We start from the raw sequence: 20,685 nt of genomic DNA on the forward strand, positions 1-20,685 counted from the left end.
ATTTCATTTTTCAGTGTACTTGAGCATTATACATTACACTTTAAAACAGTTCTTTATATATATATATATATATATATATATATATATATATATATATATATATATATATATATATATTGTTGCATTGCTTACAATCGAGCAGGAAACAGAGTTAATGTAAGAGATGTGGATTTCAACTATATATAATGAGAAATGAATACCTTGATTTGGCACACTTTCTAATATGCATACCTGATCAACTGTGCTTTCGCAATGCACAAAAAAATAAAAATTGCATGAGGTGGCGCTAACCACAACAGTTTTTTGGCAGCCTGCCCACTTTTATGCTCATCCTGATTTTTACTTTCATTTTCTGTTTTACATTGTCGTTTGGCTTGAACTTTGTCCTCTACACAATATACAGTAGAAAATTAAAAGTGACATTTGATACTATGAGAGAAACACACTGTTTATCATGCTTGCCACTTTAACAAATTATTAAACAATCTAATTGTAATTCCTTGCCATAGAACATCTTTTTTGGTAATGTCTTTATAGTATGTTGGATTTTATCAGAATATTCTTTGTTCTCAGACACCAGCAGTAAACATTTTACATTTATTCATCAGCAAAACACTTCAGTGGTTTTCAAAACCGCTAACTGCACTACAGAGCCTCCAGTCTTAACCTTTTGTTCTGCTGCAGCAGCTCAGGGCATATGATCTAAAACTCAAATCCTATTGGATGGCCCATTTCACCAAAGGGTAACGGGAGAAATTTGACCCAAAATCAATCCTGAATTTGTCATGCCACAACTGATCACACCTGATCTATTTTGATTTAAAGGTGCAGTAGGTGATTGTCTTCAGAAACATGTTTTGTTGTGCTGGTTGAAAGTCTCTTTACATTCCAATAGTAATGATTAAAATAAACGATCTAAATGTATTTTTATATTCTGGGTAAGGCATAAGACTAGAAAATGTTCATCCAATTAATTTTTTTTCTGGCCGACAATTCCCATAATTCTGATAAGTAGCCCAAACGGTCTGTCAACAAATGTAGATTTGAACAACTGCGCACCCGTTCACACAGATCTGCTGTTTACGTGTGCATGCACACAAGAGAGAGACTGACAGAGGTAAAAAATAAATGCTGAATCAAAACTTTTTAAAATCCTGAATCAATATTGGAGTTACTTTTGCACACTGGAGGAAGGATGACACCATGGCTGAAGTATTTCTTTTAGACAGGTAATGCTTTAAAACTATTTTAGTCACGCAAAGCTGATGTAGATTTTGTTGTTTTATAAATGGGCTATATGCACGGAAGTGTTGTTCAGCCACTGAAATCTTCCGGTAAGAGATTGATGTGACTATTTTCAATTTCATAAGGGACCTTTTACAGCATCGATAATGTAGATTTTTATTTAGCTTAATAACAAAACATAAGTAAATAGCACTATTCCGCCTAGTCTGCTTTACTGAGGTGAAGTTTTATGTTTAAATTAGATCATTTTTGATCAACGACAACCTGTGATGCCCTATAGTGTTTACTATGCTACTCTGAATATTCGGTCTGAAATAGCATGTAAGTATGGCTTAATAATAAATGTAATTCCTGCACTAGCCGGTCAGCATAGACACTTTAGGACAAAGCGCATGAGAGCGTGAGACCAGCGATCCTTGCATGCATGAAATATTGCACATTATGACAAGTTTTGCTTGCTACACAACATTAAACGTGCTAGATATTATACAGTTTTTCATTCATAATTGTAGTACTATAAAGTTTTCTAAGTGGCGGATGACATGATCTAGTGGGTTGTCTACTGTCATCCTTATGGTGCGTGTTTGTGATTTCAGGAGGCGTGGCTTTGGGCGGCAGGGGAGGGACTGCGTTTCAGATATATTATGCTAACTGATAGCATTTTGGCAGATCACCTACTGCACCTTCAAGAGCATAAGAGCGTCATACATTTGCCCCATTTAATCGTGCTGTATGAGAAAGAGCCTTTAGGCATGCCATAGATAGATACATGGGTGTTTTGTACTAACATTTGTTTTAATGTAGATGTTTTAGTTGCGTTGCTCAATGACTCTCTTCACTTTCCCTTCTGAGCTCTGAAACTGAACATATTGAGAGCTCTCATCAACAATTGAATAGCTGAAAAGGAATTAACCTCTAAGTAGTCCTCCGTACATTTGCAGAGTGTGTGCCCGTATCAAAGAGCATATTTAATAGAGCGCTGTGGCGTGGAGAGCTCCAGCGGAGTGTTAAATAGGCCGAGAGCTGGAAGTGAAGGGCAGAGGTGATATCCTCGCTAAAGGTCTTGAACAGCCAGAGCAAAGCGTCTGTAAACGGCAGGGAGATGTACGCAGATCTAATGGTCACATGTGAACACAATGGGTGCTGGAAGTTTGTTTGTGTCATGCCCAGGAGTCCCAGGGTGAGGGATATGGAATGCCTGTGTGCGTATATGCCAGTGTGTGCGTGTGTGCGTCCCTAGGGTTGGGGGGCCGTGCCGCAATGGTACAGATGGGACAACATATGACACGTGAGGGTGTGGGGACACTGAGGCTCTCTCCGTCCATCTGGACTCCCCTCTGATCCGCCCTGCCTCCCTCTGCTGTGTGTTTGTTTGTGTGTGCATGTGTGTGTGTGTCTGTTTGTTTGTGTATCTGTGAGTAAAGGCTAGCCATTCGCTCCTACATGGCTGTTTGTTTTGTGCATTCAGAGCTACAAAGTTGATTAGGGCATTATTCTCTGATAATTGGCATCACTTTTGCTTGGAATTAAAGTTTTTGATCAAAGTATGGAACTTTGATGCATAATGACAAATAAGTGGCACTACAATTTTGCCAGGGCTTTAAAATCCAATTGATTCACATTAAGGAGAGACTGGAGACACGTTTAAAAGATTAAAATGTTATGGAGACATTATAAGGGCTTTTTTTTTATTTTTATAAGAGGCATGCAGCAAAATGCCACCTAGAATCAATAACCTTATCAGTCACCGACAGGCTTTGCTCACAATGACAGTGGTGAGAAACCAGCGGTAAAGAAAGCATCTGATCATAATCACCTTGTTATGTTTGCGCAATCTTTGCCATTCAATGGCATCATGTTGATAAATGAGGTAATTAAAATTACACTGTTATAATACATGTATCTTATAACATGTATTTGACCACAGATCTGACTCTGTGTGACTATAGTTCAAATTAATAACTTTTCTTTGCATGAGACATTGACGTTACACCACAGAAAGGTTCTTCAGCATTATCTTGACCTTTTTATATACATGAATTTAATGTCATTATGTATTGTAGAGGAGAATGAAGGCTCTGTGGATTCTTTTAATTTCCTGGCCTTCACATGAAAGTCAGGCCTTAATTGGAAAAGTAGGAAGTCATATTTTAAGACAATTACAAACTGTTCTAGACCCGGAAGTCTAGGCATGATTAGATGACAAACTCTGCTGGAGTGGTAGAGAGCATGTGCATGTGACATTGAATGTGCACAATCTGTTGCCTGGCTGCCAGTTTCTCCATAGCTAGCTAAGCAGAAGCCCACTATTTATTAATTTGTTTTGTTATTTAACAATGAAATATTATAAAAGGAAATATCTGATCATCGTTCATTTCTTGGATTGCCATGGCAATGACTTGCGCGTTTGTATTACATTGCAGAGAGATCCGTTATCAGCATCACCATGGAAAATAAAACCATATCCACGAAATAGACATGAATGGAATACTTAGGCAAAGAGAACCATTCTGTCCGATAGTGGAAAAGCAGTTTTAGAGAACTCTGTAACCAACTTAAACGATTCGCACTGAATTGCAGAGTGCATTTAGTGGTCATAAATGCGAGTGTTTCAGCGAAACACTATTCCTCTTGCTTGCATAGCTCTTTTTTTGGAGCTGAGTTGATTAATGATTTGTGCGACTTGAGTTATTGATGCATTCACTGATGTATCCAACCCAGGCTCATTCTGAAAACCTACCTCTATCGCTACGTTTTTTTTGCAGTTTTTGTTTTCGCAAATCCACCAGAGGCCGCTGTGTATGCTATTTCAGATATCAAATTTCTCTTGTGAGTGCTATTTGTGCCTGCTGTTCTCACGCAAATCCACCAGAGGCCGCTGTCAACTGAGTGTTTGACTGACTGATTGGCAGACTGACTGACCAATCGACTGACCCACCCTCCTCCTACCCTAACGCCAACCGACAATTTTAAAAAGCAAAATCCAGAAAAAGAAAAGCCCTCGTCTGATTTTTACCACAATTTTACCCTGTTATTTACTTGTTTATTAAATTTTTTTTTGCATTTTGTTTTCATCTAACTCGCTTTCTGGAACCATTCCCGACCGGACTCAAAACTCATCGTCGTGGTCAACTCCTCTCTGCATCTCAAATCTGCTGATGTACATGGCAAGCTAACTGGACAAACTGGCAACAGCAGGAAAGCCGTCCATATGGATGTAAGCGGTCAGCTGGTAAGCACGAAAAGGAACAGTGTCATACCGCCTCGTAGCATTTTAAAAAGGAAATGCAGAAACGTATTTAAGGCTGTTTTCAGAATGAGCCTATGTTGGATGTATCTCATACGTAACTATATCACTCCTTATAATTTTTCGGCAAATCGAAAGTAGCAACTTCTAAAATGAGCACAACCTTTAGCAAAATTGTTTGTTATTTCTATCAAGAAAAAAAGAAGCAAAATGTGACAATTTAGTTGCAATCTGTAACCTGCCTGAATTTATGTTAAGTGATGTGTAATTTAGCCGAAAATACCGGCATCAGCTGACATGGGGAAGACGTCCTGGATTTAACCATGTAGTTTTGACCCTACTCTTGCTTCAACATGACCCGTCCAATCCAGAAGCTGCAAACCTGTCATTTGAACGTGTCTTTATCCCCCTCCTCCTCGTTCTAATAACGTCATCCGTGTCGCCCGCCTGCTTCACCCTTCGCTCGCCTCCCTCCGCCGACACCCCCGTGCCCTAGTGCATTGTGGGTCATCGGCAGAGCTCAGCCCCGTTTGTCAGGTGCTGAGGAGGCTGTTTGAAATTCATGTTCGGTAGATTGTCAGACAAGAGGAGAGTGTGTGTCGGGGGGAAGCGGCAGTGAGGGGGGGGGTTGTAGCTTCATTACCATATCAAAGAGCCAGCCGCCGTGGTCTAATGGTAATTACACCGGCCAACAATTGCCGCTCGCTGGTCGGATCATAACAAAAAAAAAAATTAAGGATGTGATGTGTATGTGTGTGTGTGTGTGTGTGTGTGAGTGAGTGTGTATGTGTGTTAGGATGCAATACAAGGGGGTGGAATTGGCCAGGGCATTCAGGTTATGTTAATACAGCTCATCTATTTAATTAGTGCTCCGACGCGGGCTTTGTTTACTTCTGACATGTCTTTTTTAAAACCGTGTGTGCGTGTGAGGGAGACAGTATGGTAACGGAGGATTTCGGGAATGATTTGGCCCATGTAAGATTGAGTGAGAATTGTACAGGCTATAATGAGCTCCACTGTGGATGGACCTTTTGATGGTCGTCCTGACTCCACCCCTCAGCTCGGCCCCCACTGGATGTGCTCACTAGAGAACACACACACACTTACACACATGCGGAGGAGAGGGAATACACACTGTCCGGCAACCTGGCCAGCAACACAACCTCCTGTATGACTGCATATGGTTTGAGTGCAGTACAATCCAGGCCAGAAACTAAGTGGGTGGGTCTTGGTGAAACAGGGTGGACGTGTTCTGGCTACTCTCTAATTTTATCAGGAATATTGTGGAGTGCACTCCTTTCCTTTGCATTTATGAAACAATAGTGCCATTCCAAGATGTAGTAAGCAGGTCTCGATGGTAATCTGTTATGACGGTGTTACTGGATGGAAGTAAGGGCACCCAGTTTTTAGGAGCCAGTCAATACCTGTAATGGATAATATCTGCTTCTGTCCTACTTTTTTTCTGAATATACTCCAAATATTAATCAAATGACGCATATTGATTGATTGATTGATTATTATAGACTTTTCACTGGTAATTTTAGAATATCTCAGTGGCTTTAAAACTTTAGACCTCATTCCATTTTAGTTTCCATGGTGACCCATTAAGTTTCAATTAGGAAGACTGATTGGCTGATTTGAAAAATTGATTTGGAATTCTGCCATTTGCATTCTTAATTCTGTACCTTCTAAATCCCATATGTTGGATGATACTTCCAGGAGCAGAGAAATACACAGATATACAAATAAACTGTACTGCTCAGAGGGTTAAGTGTCTTTGGATTAGCAAACTTTTGTAATTTATGTACAGTTTTGTTTACAAACATTTTCTAAAAGTTACCAAATGACAGATTTCCCAGTTTAACAGATATATATATATATATATATATATATATATATATATATATATATATATATATATATATATATATATATATATATATATATATATATAGTATTTCTTTTAGTTTGTCCGGAATAATAATAAAATAAAACATTGCTGAAGTCAGTAGTAGCTCCTTTAAGAAATTAGTTTATTTTTTATTTTTTATTGGCTATAGAACAAACCACTGTTGGCTAGTAACCTAAATATCCTGATTAAGCTTTTAAATTGCACTTAAAGCTAAATTATATTACATTGTAAAATATTACATACTTTCATCATGGCAAAGACAAAATAAATAAATTATTAGAAATTGGAAATTAAAACTATTATGCTTGAAAATGTGTTAAAAAAAACTTACGTACTTATATTTACGTACTTATATTTGAAAAAGAATGAAAAATTATAGGAGTAATAACTTTTTTCTTCAAATGTATTTTACTCATATATGAATACATATTTATTATTCATTTTTAATTATTTCTTTTTTATTATTTTTTCTTTTTTTTAATTATGTTTATTTAGTTTTTTTAACAGGAAGTTATAGGCCGTTGAGTGAGGGAAGTGTTTATTTGGGGTAGTGTTAGCAACAACATGGAAGGTTAATTATAAAATGAATGTTGTAATTGATATTCCATGTAGAAAACCTAATAAAAGAAATTTGAAATAAAAATTAAACCACTTTAAATTGACTCAAAAATACATTTATTATGCAATTCATGTTTTAAAGTGTAGTTAACAAAATGATTGACACTTTTTATTGATTCAATACATTGAAAATATATTCATTTATTATACAATTTGTTTATTTTTTATATAAATGATTGGTAGTATAACTTTGAGAGGATCAGCTGTCGGAATGTACCAGTAGCACTCTCCCCATTACGTGCTGTTTTTCCTAGTGTGCATATGTGTAGAGGAGTTTCTTAGCTATAAATGTGAATCTTTTTTGAGAAGAAGTGTGTGTGTTTGATTGTGTTTGTGATGACGGGGAGCTGGATGGTTATGGAGTTGTGATGGATCTATTTGGAGGCCTCTTTAGAGAGTAGAGAATCACAGAATATGATGAGAGAATCTGATAGAGGAAGTTATTTGACTCTGTCCTGATGCCTTTGTGTGTGTTTGCGTGCATGGATGTGTACAAAGTGTTTTCGAGCACCTACAAACTGTGTTTATCATACAGATCATCCCTCTATTACCCTGCACTCTTGAACCAGTTGTGCAGTGACACGCAGCTGAAGAGGACTTGCGCTCCTTGATGTCGTATCATCACAGTGGGCTGTGACTGGAAATAAATGTGTTTGTGAGAGCCACATCTTCTTGGTGCGTTTTTATGTAATGAAAGCGGTCTGTAAATGTGGCCTTGGGCTTTATAGTATGCAGAATTGGAGAAAAGATACTACTGTTTATGATATTCATGCAGCAAATGTGCACTGGGAATTGTGCCTTTGCTCGAAATTGACACCTGTCATTTTAGAAAAGTTTAGAAAAGCCAACTTCACATTTGTTTGCTTATTAAATATTTGGTTCATTTTCTTAGCCCTCATTTTAAATGTGAATATGAGAAAAAACATTAAAATGTTGTCATCATTTAATCGTACTAGAAAACAGGGATTTTTTTATTATTATGAAAAGCAAAAATACATAATTATTGTTAAATAAATATAACATTTATTAATATCTTAAATGTACTTTATTTTAAAATATAAGCATTAATTGAGCAGCTTTATAAGGATAGTTCACCCAAAAATTTTACTTTCCTCAACATTTATTCACACACTCAGGTGGTTGTTTTTTTTTCAGTGAACACAACACAACATATTCTGAAGAAGGTTGGAAAAAGCAGCCATTGACATCCATTGTAGGAACTTTCTTCAGTATATTTCTCTCTGTTCGACTTCGGTTCAGTGGCAGAATTTTCATTTTTGGGCGAAATAATCTTTTAAATTTAAAAAGTAACCAGCTACATAGTAATTAAATTGTAATAACTTCAATAAATAGTTTTTTAATAGTCTGTGGTAATAAGTTTGTATAAAAAAACAACAGGCAAGTGGCTATTTTACACAGTTTTACATAACTGTAAATGTTCCCTTTGTAAGATCTTGTCATTTGTTGAGCTATTTTTATTGTCTTATTATAAAGACGTTTAAAAAGACACCGCTTTTACCCCTTTTTCAAAATTAAGTCTATTGTGTCTCCAGAATGTGTCTTTTAAAGTTTCAGCTCAAATCACCCATCCGATTATTTATTACACCTTTCAGAATATTGAAATTTTCTGCTGTGAACATATTGCAGCTGTTTTTGTTGCCTGTGCCTGTAATGCTAGTTCTCCCCACCCATCGTTCCCACGTGCCTGTCAGAGTGTGCCTCAATCTCCGCCTTGGCTGTGTCAGATAAACAGCACAGTGACAGACATGAAGGAAGCAGATCTCATGTAACGTTTATGAGAAAAATACTACAGTAAGAACTTTCCCAATGATTACTTGATGTATTTGTTGTGAAGTTAATTCAAGTCTTTCTACAACGTCGATTCACACACATTGTCATTACAAAGTTCATGCACACACACAGACACACACACGCGTGCTTTTTTGTAACGCAAATGTGACAGGATACACGTTAATATCCACTGCTGTATGGATATCTGTTATGTTAATGTACAAAATAAACCTGATTTAATGTCCACAAACTGGGATTGAAGAGTCTTCTTTTATAATTGTACTGAGATGCGGCTGTGGTGACGGTAAAATTGCTGTAATTCACTACAAACATGCACTGATTTTAAAACGTTTTAAACTTGATTGATGATCACAGAGAGCTAAACAGATCTTTTAATCCCAGTTGCTTTGCGCACGTCCTGTCTTGTTGATATGATTACACGCCTTGCTACGGAAACATGTTAATACGCTGCTGTCAGTTAATTCGGTGGGCAGGGAAAACTGCACTCCTACGTCACTTTGCGGTGGGCCTCAAAATGGGAGGGATTTGGATTTGGATTTTAACGTCTTAAAAAAAGACTTATTGTCATTATATCACCCCAACATGACTCTTGACACACACTACCTACACATTGTTCTGTCCTTTAAAATGTGTATTTGGCAGTTGTGTCTATTTTTCATAAACTGATCATAAAATTTATTTCTATCCAATTTTGCAAAGCCGAGTTTATAAACTGGCAGATTTAGTATGCAAACTTGCAAAATAAATATTACTGTCCATTTATTCAAGACATTCCTCAAGCCAATTCACAACATATGAAGTACTCTTTCTGACTAGTTGCAAGGATATTTCCATAGTCAGAAATGGAAGGATGTACAAAGTTACCCATCGGTCTTATAAGTTTATGACAACATTGGTGGATTTCTGGAGACTGCGTGTCTGCGTGTCAGCAGGTCATAAGGGCCTGTTCAAGAGGGCCTCATTAATAAACACAGTGAGTGTGCGAACTGTCATGCTGTTATCACGCTGTATAACAACACCATGACAAGGGAACTCATTCAGCAACGTCCACGCAACGTCTGTGCGACGTCTGTGCAATGTCTTCCCCATATGCCCCACCGCTACTCGGATATGAAGGAGTCATACAGTCATCGGTTAACCTCTACCTGTGTGCTGTCATACGAGGCCTTGCTGGGGTTTAAAGTTCCTCTGTTTTTTCTGCGCGCTACTGACATCTGAATATGTGTGTGAAGTCTAAATTAAGCCTAAGGGGAGACAAACCATGACACAGGGTGCTAACAGCATGCTTTTGGTGCTCTCTCTCTCTCTCTTTCTGAGCACTTCATTCTCTCACACCTCTCTTGCCCTTGAGAGGAAGTGCACTGCCGCCTGTAAGTGAGAGCAAATGTCCTGTTATGAAGACGAAAGTGAGAGAGAGAGAGCGAAAGAAGAGAGGAGAATCTGATGGAGTAAAGGAGAACGAGAGGCAGATGGAGAGCAAGATAGGATGCCTTTTTTGCAGTTTTAGTAGTTAAAGCGTAATGTTTTCATGACCAAACACATTCAAAATGCTTTGGTTTTGAATAAGTCTTGGCAAATAGAAAGGGTCCTTGTGTTGAGTAAGGCCAAGAAGTTTTCTCTTTTCTCCCCTAACACACCTTATCATAGGCTTTACAGGTGGTTTTAAGGTAGATCAAACAGACTAAATCATCTGTTGCATGCAGATAAGACCTCAGCATAAACTTTATAAACTTGTGGCTCTTGGCGATGCAAATTCATAATGGGGCATTCAGAATTACAGCCATTTAGAGGCACACAGTGACTAAATGTCTTTTATATTTATTTTATAATAAGCATGTTGGCTTTGATGTCACATGTCATTGTTTTGGAGTTTAAACGCTCAATCAGATGTCAAATGGCTAACATAATCTTACAATATGCATAATACTACTGAAAAATCATAATCTATAATTTTGATATCCATCAAACTCTCAGAGGGTCAGAGAGATTGATCATTTATAATAAGGTCAGATTTTGGTTTCCAAAATGTATTCTTAATATAAAAAATACACAAAATCATTATTGTAAAATAAATAAATATTTATAGCTAATATTGAGTTTAGGGCTATATTTAGAACTGCTTTATTTATTTGCTTGTTTGCATGATGACCCCAAATCATAAAAGGTTGGGACAGTTTGGGAAATGCTAATAAAAAACAAAGTAGTGATTTCTAAATATACATTGACTTTCATTACAGACTATACTAGTGTTATTTAATGTCTTATTCGTAAACCGGTATTTCAATTTTGGTTCTTGCAACACATTTCCAAAAAGTTGGAACAGTAAAGCATTTACCACTTATACCACTTGTGTTGTGAAAAGGAATGGCAACATTACAAAGACATTTAGGAACCGAAGACACCAAGCAATTAACTGTTTCAGGTGTAATTTTGTCCTATTTTTTCTGCAAACAAGTCTTAAAGTAGGCAACAGTATGGGACATCATAATTGACACATTCTTTATTGGAGACAGGTCAGGACAGCAGACAGCCCAGTCAAGAACCTGTATCCTCTTCCTCTGCAGCCAGGACTTTGTAATGTGTGCAGAATGTTTTGCATTGTCTTATTAAAATATGCATTGGGGTCCGTGGTAAAAAGGCAGCATATTGTGCTCCAAAATCTGTATTTACTTTTCAGCATTAATGGTGCCATTACAGAAGTGCAAGTTACCTTTGCCAAGGGAACTGATACAACCCCATACCACGACAGGTCCTGGCTTTTGCATTTGTTGCTGGTAACATTCTGGATGATCCTTTTCTTCTTTGGTGCTTAGAACACAGCACACATTTTCCCCCAAAAATACCTGAAATACTGATTCATCTGACCACAGTACACGTTTACACTGTGTGATGGTCCATCACAGATACATCTGAGCCCAGACTAAAACATGAAATATTTTGTGTTCATATTGTCTACAATGAAATACAAGTCAAAGTAAATTTGGAAATCACTACTTTCTTTTTTTGTTTGCGTTCTCCAGACAGTCTCAACTTTTTCTGATTTAGGGTTGTACTTATCATATACTTTGGAAAAGTTGTAGTACAGTAACTTATGTACTTATATTTATACATTGATGAAAATACTTATTTATTAAACAGTACTGCATGGCATTATGCTTAATTTTTGCTTAATCTATGTCGATTTATTATTATGCTGCTTCACGCTTTTGCTGAGTAAATATTCGTAATTGTCTATAAAAGGCTTAATGGTCCTAAATGTTAGTAGGCTTTACTTATACAAATATTTCAGTTTACCTCAGTTTACAGGTTTTTCAGTTGAATTATGGTCTAAATGTGTCTGTACAGGTTTCATGACATTCACCCAGGTGTGTAGCATAAATCCATTCTTGTTGATCTTTTGACCTAAAACAAACTAGCAGTTACAAGCAAAGACATGTACTCTTAAAATGTAAAAAGTATTTAACACTGTGAAATGACTTTTTAGTTACCATCAACATTTTCAGACAGAATTTATCGAAGTTTCTTGTTCAAAACTTTAAATTGAAGTGTATTGTATTATAGTAGATTTATTTTTGAAGCGTAACACAAAACAGAGAGAAGAAAAGTAGCTTGCATGTGTCCATAGCTTGCTGATAAATGCAGGACTTTCATTCAGTCATTTCTTTATTATTCAAATTTAATTAGATGGCATTTTGTATTTCTTTATTTACATTAAGTGACTGTGTCAAAGTAGTCAACGTAGTAATAATTCGAATGCAAACAACAATCATAAGCCTCTCGTGTAAGTAAAGAGTCTTTTGATGGATAGCTACATTTAACTGAAAGATTATAATTTCCATCATTCGTGTCACAAAAGGTGCGTTACGTTGACGTGCTGAAAATATGCTGCAAAGTGTTTCTCGGGGTAGGAAGCTGAGGGAATATGCCATGCTGTACGGAGCAAAGAGAAAGGGGCTTTATTTTCGTGGCATGACGCCACAGACGCACAAAGACTGTGAAATCAGGGGCTTTGGAAGGTAACCATTTACTGTTGACTGTTGCTAATGGTGAAGAAGAAAAACAGCTGTCCACCTGAAAGTGGAAAAGTGACGAAAATAGGGTGTTGCGTGAGGCAAAAGTAAAGTGATTTAGAGGCTGACATGGTGGCACAGATGCTGGTTTTCAAAGGTGTATGACTGCATGAATTACAGTAATGAATTAACATACAGTGACCCCAAAAGGTATTTATTTATTTGACATTTAGACATTGAATGGCCTGCCGTTTTTTTTTTTTTTTTTTTTTTTTTTGAGTGACTCTATGAATGAGACAACTCTTGTTTTTCAGATTTTCAGATGTTTCTTGACGTCAGATAAACCCAATTGCAATCTTCTCAATTTTAATACCCTCCCCGGTGTTAACCGGGTCAACAATTTCTAAATCTCAGTCTCTAAAATCACTGTGGTTTTTGCCTGTCAATTCAAACAAGCCTCTGAGATTGACTGCTAAACTGCTTGTCTGGTCTTGTTCTTGAAACTACAAGCAGACAAACAAGATAATCACTGCTGTTCTACATATGGACACTTTTTTTAATTACAAGTCTTTCAGACTCCAAGTCTGTTTTGTTTTTGTTCCTCATCACGCCATCCTGGTAAACACAAGATATTTTTTTCACTTTAAACTTCTGCAGATTTTTTTTCTTTCATGTTAGATATTGTTGACAGATGCATTAGGTCATTGCTATTTTTTTTTCTTATATATGCATATGCATATTAAGCTTTCCAGATTGTGCATAAGCATTCTTTAAACTCCAGATTTCATCCTTGTTATGCAATGTCACAATTGTAACTTCTAACTATTTATAAGGACTTAAGAAATTTGGTAATGGTTTTTGCATTATAAAGCAAGTTTCTTGTTACTGCTAAACACAAGATGATTGTAATTGTACTGTAAGCTCTTATGTATTTTAATGCATATTAATATTGTTGTTGTTTTTATTTTTGTCTTATTTAATTTAAAAGTGTATAATTGTATTTTTTTAAATGTATTATTATTTTATGACTCTCCCATAATAACTTTCTTCCTGAAATATTGAAAACAAAATTGTATTAGTGACACTGTGGTGGAAATGAAGACCAGAGAGGTATTTGTGTGTGGTTTCCACAGTTTAAGAAACACTTTAGTTAACTATTTCAACTATTTCATTTGTTGCAATTTGAAATGAGGAAAATGGCATATATTTCAACCTGCTGGTCATTATTCACTCTCATTCTCTATTTGCCATGTTTCTTCTGAAGCTGTTGTCCAATAAGTCTTTGAGAAGTAGCCTTGAACAGCCGGATTGGTGCCGGATTGTTCTAAACACCCATGGATTTCCAGCAGGAAAGATCATGGCTGGGTTATGATATTGTTCTAACTCAGTTTCATGAATAAATCTGACTAAATGCAGTCACTGTGGACAAGGTCTTTTTCCATCGAATAACATTCTCCAGCACTGCGAATTCCAGTCATAATTGATTGGTGTACTTCAGATACTGTTGAATATTTCGCAAAAACAATGAGCACAGCAGGCCAGTGAATCTAGGCTGGACTTGGCCTTTGCTCCTACCTGTAATTGAGTTCTTTTCAGAGCTTTTCGCAGAGCTATGATACAGCACCCCTCATATCAAGAAATAGGCCATCTTATGTTGACGGACGTGATGATTGTAAGCATATTATCAATGTTGCCAGCTGAGCCCTATTACAACACCACAATGGGCACTCCTCATCCAAGGACATGAGCCTGCAAACAGCAGACCGTTTGAGGAGCAAACACGCACCGCATCTGCCGTCAAGCACAATGGAAGACCCTGAGATGCCCACTCATTTGTATACACAATCATCTTTAACTATTTCTCTTTCTCTCTCGTTATATTGTCTTTATTTAACTATTCTTTGGAGGTTGTCCCATCTCCTTTTGTTCTTGACCTTTCTAGTTGCGGCTTCCTGCAAGCAGGGCAGATATGCCCGGAATAACAGCGGCGCACTCTGTACTTAGAGTAGTTGGCAAGGTTTTAATGAAAGCTCTTCCTGCTGCTCAGTGTGAGAGAGAGAGCTGAATTGTCAGACACTGTGGACCAGCCACAGTGTGTCATAATGCACTCACTATAGGAGAGCAGTAATATGCATCGATTTGGAGGACAAGTGAACAATCAGACTGAAGAACAGACTGTAGGAAATGGAGAGAAGGACAGATCAGCTGTACGTATATATGTATGGAACAGTTTAAATTTGCAAACCTTAAGCGGTAGGAAATGCAGTGCATATTATTATCTTTAGAAAGGTTTACATCAGTGTTTCACTTTCAACTCGAATGCTATTGCATGCTCTATTACGAGCTGCAGCTAACTAAATCTGTGTTTTTGCAGCAAAATTATGCAGCTTTATCTATGAAAGGCACTTACTGTACTGTCTCTCTCTCTCTCTCTAATGCACATGTGAAAAACACACAAACATGTTATCACCTGATGCTTTTATAGCCAAGGTTCTGACATTGCTGCTCTTGAAGCAAATAAACGTACAGTTTACGGTTCTATTAAAGATGCTACTGTCAAACACTGATGAGATGCACTAACTCAGGTTATTTGTCTTCTTACGCTTCATTTACACTAGTGTGTTTTCATTTTAAAATGGTGTTTTAGAAAGAAAACGCTCATCAATATTGGCAATTTTAAAGTATTTCAGAAAATGACCTCTGTCCACACCATAGAGCGTAAAATGCCTGATATGTAACCATTTATACTTACCGGGAATAAATGGTCTACTCGTTGTGTAATGATCATATGAGAGGGGCTTGACTAATCAGGGAATAATATACAAAATACTCTAGATAACCTGTCAGAGTGTGATTGTGAATAGCCGTGCCTCTGTTTTCAAAAGTCTGGGGCTGTTTCTCAACATGCGTTCTTGTCTGTACTTGCGTTCTTGTGTCCTCGTGAAACGTCATCAACCAAGTGCTGTTCCAATTCAAAGTTCACATCTTGCCACATCCAAATAAAATTCCAGGATGTGTACTTGCTCCTTGTCGAGGATGCATCGAGAAGTAACTTGGCCGAACTGGTGACGCACTGGTATCCTAGACTGCATTGCAGTCCAACCAGCGAAAGCTAATGCAGAAGAGAAAACCTGCACAGTTTTCAAAATACTCTTTAGCGGGTTCAGTTTGTCTATACTGAAATGGAACACTAGGATTTCAAAATAAAACACGCTCTTCGGTGTTCCAACATGCTCCGTTTTCTCATGTCAAAGATGCCACAGTAGTGTGGACGCCAGGTTTAATCACAAGTGAGCTTATATGCTTTAAAACAAAAATGTACAGGTGTACAGGTGTTTTAAGCTATTTCTCTCAGGTAATTTACAATTCTGCATTTACGGATCAATTATTAGCCCTAAACGGACAATTTGGATTTAGCAATAGCATCTTGGGATTTGATACAGAACACTATTATAACTTTAGGATAAACTTGTAAAAATAAAGGTTCTTTATTATCATCAATGAATAAAAACTGTAATCTGTTTTTCCAACAAAAGGTTCTTTATAGTGGAAAAAGGTTGTTTAGATCATTTGTTTTATTGCTTATTGTTATATTGTTTTATACAATTGTTTTGTAATAGTGTTTTATTACTTAAACGTTTCTTTGGGGAACCAAAGAAGCTTCTTTTGTACCATCAGTATGAAAACCCCTTTTGATTCTTCTTGGCACTTTTATTTTTAATTGTGGAATAAAATATGTTTAGTTTTAGCAATTTATTGATTTAAGCAGTTGGTTGTTCCACATTGGGATAACTTTAGTTGTCAGGTTTATGATATTAATAAAAAAAAAAATGTCAATCATTATATATAATGATATATATATATATATATATATATATATATTATAATTAATATTAAATGAAATGTTTTGTTTAAAAGGTGTCTATAAAAGCACTGTCTACCACAATGAAATTGATTTGTTTTCATTTAATGGTCATCAAATATTATCAGTATCAATATCAGTTTATTTTTTTTGATCAGTTAAGTGGCTTGTGATCTTATTATTTTATTTAACATTTTTAATTTGAGTGATAGATTTAAATGTAATTTTAAAGACTAGCTTAACGCACACATTCATTCATTTTCACTTCATGTGAGCCAGGAAAAATTTGTGCATCTAGAAAATGAAAGGGCTTCTTTTTTTTTGTGAGACCTTAAAATTTGCCATCATGTTTCTTGTCAGTGTGCAAGTATTTATGCATATTCAAGCCTACATTCATATGTGACTGTCGGAGGGGACACACATTGACTGATGTGTGGCATATGCGAGTCCCCCGTGCTGTAGGCTCTTCTGATGGATGACCCGTGGCTCCCATTTGGGTCTCTGGGCGGCATAGGCGCCTGGTCTCTCCAGAGCAGACCGAGGGGGTGCTATGGAAAGCAGCGTTGATTATATCCAGTGGGTGGTCTGCTTGCTACTAGCGTGCCTTTTATGTACATAAGCATCGTGGTGTGGACTATGGACAAATGAGCTTGTTCATGGTGGGCACCGCAAGATACTTTGGGAAGTGCGATAGACAGGTTAAATCCAAATGGCATCATCGAACAACAAAGCATCTCTTTTAAATAGTTGTCGAACGAGAGAGCAAGACCCAAAGCCCCACTTCGCTTCTCATCTGGGTCGATCACTCTGCCAGCACATGCCAGGACCGGAGCGTCTGGCAGTATGAACCCCCATCATGGATTTAATCGTCTCATTCTAATCAGATTAATTAGCATTCCTACGCCTGTCAAGAATAGCACTGCCAATTGTCTTGTCTTTTGTTTTTCCGAAGCCTAGTCGCCTCTGCACAAGTTCAGTCAAGCGTGGACACACAGCGCACAGTGCTAACGTGAAGCGTAAGGGCGAGAAACAGAACCGCGGCAGCTGATTTGATGCAAACCTGAATTGACAGCGATGGAGACAGTGCACGACTTACAAAACGTGGATCAGTGTCTGTGTAACGGGAACATTAAATCACATTAAAACAGGAATGGGAGGAATGTTTTCAATATCAGCGCTTTAAAGTGCCCATGCATGAGGAGTTGGTAAATAATTGACTAGCTTGGCCCAGGGGTTGGTCTCATTGTCACTGGGTAACAAGCACAAGGACACCGGTCCTCTGTTGTTATTGGCCGTGAGTGTTTCAGACGGGGAACAAGACGTGGAGCAGAATAATATGCTCTTTGATCCTCAGCCATCCTTCACACACACTTACCACGCAGACATCCAGTCAGGTGGCCGCTAAGTGTGTGTGTGTGTGTTTGTACGGAAAGCCCAGGGTCCACTAATGCAACCCAGGTGGAGCCAGAGCATTTGGATATTAATTAAACCATTCACTTTTGTTCTCGTTCTCTCTCGCCCTCTCTGTGTGTGGTAAAAGGCCAGTCCTTTTGTTACTGCAGGCTTTTTTTTTCTTCAGAGCTATGACAGTGCTCATTGTTGTGGTGGAACAGAGGAGGTCTGGGCTGTGAGCAAGGGAGCGAGTCAGTGGACGGGGTCTAGGCTAATGACAGGAAGTCTTTAAAGTCTGCAGTGCATTTCATCTGTGGCGGTGGGGAGCCCGCTGGCCAGCGCCCGTGTTTGATCCATTCCCAGCCAGGAGCACAGCGCTACAGCCACTTAATTAACAGAGCTCTTATTACACACACACAGTGTCACACTTAAGAGAGAGATGCACACAACAACACGCTGTGGCGCACAAAGAACCCAATCTATAGTGTTTTCTGTTGCGCTAGAGCTCGAACGGGATGTAGCATTTGCTTTTGAATGACTTCAAGGGGTCATATCATGTATCATTCATATCAAATATTGCCCCGACCTTCAGTAATAGCACAAAGAGATATGCAGGGAATTGTGTTGCTATCAAACTCAAATGATCAGAGACCAATTTTGAGAACTGCAGAGATGTAGGTACTTGACAGATCATTGGATAGTTTGCCTATTTTGGAATGGCACAAATTATCATACTTTTTTGATTGCTTAAGTGCCATTTTACATCTGAGATGTTTAATTAAGTTTGATTCTGATTCTGGTTGTTGTAAGGTGTGGAAATATTTACAAGGAACTCAGTACCAGGGAGGTCTAGATGGCATTACAGTTTCATTTCACTACGCTGAATTATTGTATTTATTTTTAAAGCCTGCAATAGTCAGACACCAGGTAGTGATGTCACTATTATAGTACAGTGCATCCGGAAAGCATTCATAGCATTTTACATTTTCCACATTTTTTTTATGTTACAGCCTTATTCCAAAATAGATTAAATTCATTTATTTAATCAAAATTCTATACACAATACCCCATAATGACAATGCAAAAAACCTGAAAAATCACATGTACATAAGTATTTACAGCCTTTACTCAATACTTTGTTGATGCACCTTTGGCAGCGATTACAGAATCAAGTCTTTTTGAATATGAAGATGTTCAATAGGATTTAAATCTGGGCTCTGGCTGGGCCACTCAAGGACAGATCCCATCTGAGGTCAAGAGCACTCTGAAGCAGGTTTTCATTCAGGATGTCTCTGTACATTGCAGCATTCATCTTTCCCTCTATTCTGCTGCTAAAAAACATCTCCACAACATGATGCTGCCACCACCATGCTTCACTGTAGGAATGCTATTAGCCTGGTGATGAGCAGTGCCTGGTTTTCTCCAAACGTAACGCCTAGCATTCACTCCAAAGAGTTTAATTTTAGTCACATCAAACCAGAGAATTTTGTTTCTTATGGTCTGAGATGCCTTTTGGCAAATTCCAGGTGAGGAGTGGCTTCCTGATTGGTGGATTGCTGCACAGAACGTTCTCATCTCTCCACAAAAGAATACTGGAGCTCAGATCACTCTTTTTAGATGGCCGGCCAGCTCTAGGAAGAGTACTAGTGGTTCCAAACATTTTCCACTTTTGGATGATGGAGGCCACTGTGCTTATTGGAACTTTCAAAGCAGCAGAAATTTTTCTGTAACCTTCGCCAGACTTGTGCCTTGAGACAATCTTGTCTGGGAGGTCTACAGACAATTCCTTTGTCTTCATGCTTGGTTTATGCTTTGACATGCACTGTCAACCCTGGGACCTTATATAGACAGGTGTATGCCTTTTCAAATCATGTCCAATCAACTGAATTTACCACAGGTGAACTCCAATTAAGCTGCTGAAACATCTCAAGAATGATCAGTGGAAACAAAATGTCCCCGAGCTCAATTTAGAGCTTCACGGCAAAGAATGTGAATATTTATGTAAATGTGATTTTTCAGGTTTTTTGTTTTAAATAAATTTGCAAAAATTTCAAAAAATCTTTTTTCACATTGTCATTATGGGGTATTGTGTGTAGACTTTTAAGAAATTAATGAATTTAATCTATTTTGGAATAAGGCTGTAACATAAAAAAAAATTGGAAAAAGTAAAGCGCTATGAATACTTTCCGGATGAACTGTATGTCTCTTCTCAGTCGTTTCACAAATCGACATATACCAGTTCAACATGTTCAATCAGTTTAAATGAAGTGCCGACCAACTCAACAGGGGTAATACAGATTCATTTGTTTCCATTGGTTGGCACAGGTCTGAACTATATGCAAAGTTGTCCATTTTTGTTCAAAGTACAGGAAAAATTGGAAAAAGAATAAATACTCTTTCCATTAATGACTTTGATTCATATGAACTGGACACACTGCTCAAAAAGCTGAATTAGATTGTAAGTGGAGTTTACTGAATGGTTCTTTTTTTTACAGTATATGGATTTCTCATAGCTTAAGTGTCATTTTACTTCTGAGTTGTTTAATTAGTTTGATTCTGATTGTTTAGTGACTGTGTGGAATTATTT

At 37.5% G+C, this 20,685-nt stretch overlaps 1 protein-coding gene across 2 annotated transcripts in view; it reads left to right on the forward strand.

The window, feature by feature from the left end:
• Positions 1 to 20,685, forward strand: part of sox5 (SRY-box transcription factor 5) — a 224,903-nt gene that overhangs the window by 54,539 nt on the left and 149,679 nt on the right. The gene's annotated exons all lie outside the window — the stretch shown is intronic.

Source organism: Danio aesculapii, chromosome 4 (genome assembly GCF_903798145.1).
Source record: "Danio aesculapii chromosome 4, fDanAes4.1, whole genome shotgun sequence".
NCBI classification, from domain to species: Eukaryota; Metazoa; Chordata; class Actinopteri; order Cypriniformes; family Danionidae; genus Danio; species Danio aesculapii.